Consider the following 5,000-nt stretch of genomic DNA (forward strand, 5'->3'; position numbering starts at 1 on the left):
TCTCTCTCTCTCTCTCTCTCTCTCTCTCTCTCACTCTCTCACTCTTTCTCTCTTTCTCTCTCTCACTCTCTCACTCTCTCACTCTCTCTCTACCTTTTTTCACTCTCACCCTACCTCTCTCTCTCTCTCTCTCTCTCTCTCTCTCTCTCTCTCTCTCTCTCTCTCTCTCTCTCTCTCTCTCTCTCTCTCTCTCTCTCTCTCTCTCTCTCTCTCTCTCTCTCTCTCTCTCTCGCTCTTTCTTTCTCTGTGTATATGTATGTGTGTGTGTACATGTGTGTGCGCGTGTGATTGTATACGTGTACGGGCATGGACGCATATACCATCTCTTGGCTGAATAAAATCATCTGTCTATTAACATAAGTAAACTGATCTGAACCAGAGATCCTGATTGAGGGTGACAGTCCTATGAACCAAGGTTACACATCATTCTTCTATTACTGGAGACTATCTTTTGCTTAAAATAAAGGAAATGTTGACCTTCAATTTCTCTTATCTCTCCTTTGCCACCTTTATGGCACCCATTCAACTCCGATGACAAGATGTCTTGTCATTTGGTCAAATAAAACAAAAAATCATAAAACACCAAAATGTTTGATCAAACACCAGAAAAATATGACGTCAGTCCTCGAGGACTGACGTCATATTTTTCTGGTGTTTGATCAAACATTTTGGTGTTTTATGATTTTTTGTTTTATTTGACCAAATGACAAGACATCTTGTCATCGGAGTTGAATGGGTTAACCTTTTCGAGATACGCTGGTTATGGCCAGCGAAATGCTACTTCTCCTTGTGAGTTTCGGGAACTGAAACGCGGATGTAAAGGAATCAAATTATCTTATTTTGGACTTAGATTCTTTAAGGATTTCTGAGTTGTTTTTTCTTTTTCCTTCACGCCATTTTTAATTTATCAAAATTACATTTTCTTGCTAAGCATCGCATTTCATTTTTTATTTTATTTTCTTGTACTTTTGTAGACATACTTGTTAGGATGGGTGGTGGATGTTTGTGCATGATGATGGTTGTGGGAAGCCACAACCTCAAAAAAAAAAAAAAAAAAAAAAGTAAACAATAAAAGATAGAATAAATTAAAGAATAAATAAAGATAAAAATAAAATAAAACTAAATAAATAAATAAAAACTAACTAGAGTCTTTTTATTACAACTGATGAAGATTTTTTTTCTTGGGTTAGGATATAGTTATCTCTAGTCATTAGCTGTCACGGAAGGTAGTATTGGGAGCCACAAGTAGTGGTCTGCCAACAGTTAAATTTATTATGAAGTCACGCGATAATTCAAGGAGGGAGAGGGTGTGGAGGAACTACGGATGATTCCTTCAACGTTTAACTATTCAAGTAAGTAAATAAACGAAGAAATAAAAATAGAATGAAAATAGACAAGGAAAAGAATAAACAAATTATCAAATAATAAAGTGATTGAAACATGATTACAAAGATAAATAGAAAAAAAAATGAATAAGTAAAGATATAAATAAATGAAAATGAATTAATGAATGAATAATTGAATGAATAAACAAATAAATAAACAAAACCAACAAACAAACAAATTAAAAATGAAATGAAGCAACATGAAGTGAATCAGTAATGTACTGAAAAGTGAACAAAGGTTGACCATTTCGTGAATTCTGTCATCTCTCCAATCTACAAACTCCTTAATATCTCCTTCACCAACTATACGACTAGTGACTCCAGTGACATCCCTATGGACCCATGTCACACCACATTATACTACGATGAGAGCGAGAGAGAGAGAGAGAGAGAGAGAGAGAGAGAGAGAGAGAGAGAGAGAGAGAGAGAGAGAGAGAGAGAGAGAGAGAGAGAGAGAGAGAGAGAGAGAGAGAGAGAGAGAGAGAGAGAGAGAGAGAGAGAGAGAGAGAGAGAGAGAGAGAGAGAGAGAGAGAGAGAGAGAGAGAGAGAGAGAGAGAGAGAGAGAGAGAGAGAGAGAGAGAGAGAGAGAGAGAGAGAGAGAGAGAGAGAGAGAGAGAGAGAGAGAGAGAGAGAGAGAGAGAGAGAGAGAGAGAGAGAGAGAGAGAGAGAGAGAGAGAGAGAGAGAGAGAGAGAGAGAGAGAGAGAGAGAGAGAGAGAGAGAGAGAGAGAGAGAGAGAGAGAGAGATAGATAGAGAGATAGAGAGAGAGAGAGAGAGAGAGAGAGAGAGAGAGAGAGAGAGAGAGAGAGAGAGAGAGAGAGAGAGAGAGAGAGAGAGAGAGAGAGAGAGAGAGAGAGAGAGAGAGAGAGAGAGAGAGAGAGAGGTATTCAAGTCTGAGAGAGCGTGCGTGTTCAGGCGAAATTGTCTTTGATTAATATACACGGGCTGAGTCTCGGAAATTTTATGTCATCAAGATTTCCATCAGTCTTACCTCGCCTCTATGATTCATCTTTCACATCTTTCACAGTGTAAAGTAGGACATCACATGGCTTATTTATCAAAGGTGACTTTTTATCTATAGATAAAAAAGTTATCTATTTATCTATCTATCTATCTATCTATCTATCTATCTATCTATCTATCTATCTATCTATCTATCTATCTATCTATCTATCTATCTATCTATCTATCTATCTATCTATCTATCTATCTATCTATCTATCTATCTATCTATCTATCTATCTATCTATCTATCTATCTATCTATCTATCTATCTATCTATCATGTAGCCCTTTATTGTGTGGGTTACTATATGGAAAATGTGTTAGTTATTAAACATAGATATGGATGTTAGTTCCATAGTAATGGGTTTAGTTATATAACTGGTGGACGTTGATTGATATGACGTATATATTGACATTAGGCATTTTGGTGTTGGTGATGCCGCTGCATGGTTGGTGATGGTTAGTGAGGGTTACACTCTATTTATCTATCTGTCTATCTATCTATCTATCTATCTATCTATCAATCTATCTATCTATCTATCTATCTATCTATCTATCTATCTATCTATCTATCTATCTATCTATCTGTCTATATATATATATATATACATATATATATATATACATATATTTATATATATCCGTATATATATATATATATAAATATATATACATATATATACATATATAAATATATATATATATATATACACATACATATATATCTGTGTATATATATATATATATATATATATATATATATATACATATATATATATATATATATATATATGTATATACATATATATATATATACATATATATATGTATATATATACATATATATATATATATATGTATATATATACAGTATATATATATATATATATATATATATATATATATATATATATATATATATATATATATTAATCGAATCAGCCATCCCGAGTCCACTGCTGAATAAAGGCCTTCCTCATAGCATTCCATGATTTACACGACCGCGCCAACCTCTGCCACGTCATTTCTGCGAACTTCTCTATCTCGTCTCTCCACCTTCTGTTTGGTCTCCCTTTTCCACGCCTTCTCTCTCGCGGCGTCCACTCAGTAACACACTTGCTCCATCGCTCATCAGTCATTCGCACAAACTTACCTGCCCAATTCCATTTCCTCTCTTTTGCTGCCTCCACAATATCTTTCATTCTAGTCTGCTCTCTCACCCAGCTTGCTCTCTTTCGGTCTCTCAGTGTTATTCTCATCATTGATCTCTCCATTCTTCTTTGTGTAGTCCTTAGTTTTGTTTTCATCGCCTTCGTTAGTTTCCAAGTCTCACACCTGTAGATTTTTGCTGGCAGAATGCATTGATTGTAAAATTTATGTTTCAAACATAAAGGTAGAGAGCATCTCAGGATTTTATTATACTTACCAAACACTTTCCAACCAATTGTAATACGTCTTTTTGTTTCATTATCATGATCTTTCGTCACTTACACCATCTGGCCCAAATAATTATACTCCTCAACTTCTTCAAGACTCTTACCATCGACCATTATCTCTTTACTTCGAACTTTCGTGTTGAACATTATTCATTTTTAAACCTACTTTGAGACTTTATTTGTTCAGATCACTCAGCATATGTTGCAAGTTTTCTGAAATAAGAATAATGTCATCTGCAAATCTTAGGTGCTTAAAATATTCGCCATTAATCTTCAAACCTTTCTCGTCCCAACTCAACCTTCTGAAAATCTCTTCCAAACAAGCTGTAAATAATTTGGGTGAAATGGTATCGCCTTGCCGTACTCCTTTCTCGATCTTGATCTTTTCTGTATCTTTATGTAGTCGAATTATAGCGGTACCTTTCACATAAATCTTTTCTAAAACCCTTACGATCTGTTCGTTTGTACCCTGCTTGCGTAACGAGTTTAGTACTGCTATTTGTTCTACCGAGTCAAAGGCCTTCTCGTAATCTACAAAAGCTAAACACAGAGGTATATTGTATTCTGTCGTTTTCTCGATTATTTGATTCATCGCCTGCAAATAGTCTAGAGTCGAATATCCGCTTCTAATGCCTGCCTGTTCTCTCGGTTGGTTTCCATATAAAACTTGACTTAATCTATTTGTAAGGATCTTGGAGAATACTTTATATACATTTGATAGCAAGCCAATCGGTCGATAGTTAATAAGGTCCTTCTGTTCTCCTTTTTTATGAAGCAAAATCATTATAGCATTGCACCACAATTCAGGAACGCTTTCTTGACGTAAGCACTGGGTGTACAACTGAGCTAACTTAATACAAATTTATTTCCATGCGTCTTTTCACAGATCTATTGATATACCATCTTCCCGAGGTGCTTTTCCTCGTTTCATATTTCTTAGAGCAAATTCTACTTTTTTCTTTGTTATCTCTGGTACACTACTAACATCTACAGATTAATTTACTGACTCAACTACGGTCTTCGACGAGTAAAGCTCCTGGTAAAAATTTTCTTCTTTTTTTACCATAATGTCTCTACATTTAATTATCTCTCCATTTCTATGTTTCAAACATATCGTTTGCTGTCTTCCTAAAGTATGTCTGCGCTCGGTCCCTTTAATAATATTACCTTTCCGAA

This window comes from Oratosquilla oratoria, chromosome 21, assembly GCF_046742065.1.
Source record: "Oratosquilla oratoria isolate Oo_2021 chromosome 21, ASM4674206v1, whole genome shotgun sequence".
In the NCBI taxonomy this organism is placed as follows: Eukaryota; Metazoa; Arthropoda; class Malacostraca; order Stomatopoda; family Squillidae; genus Oratosquilla; species Oratosquilla oratoria.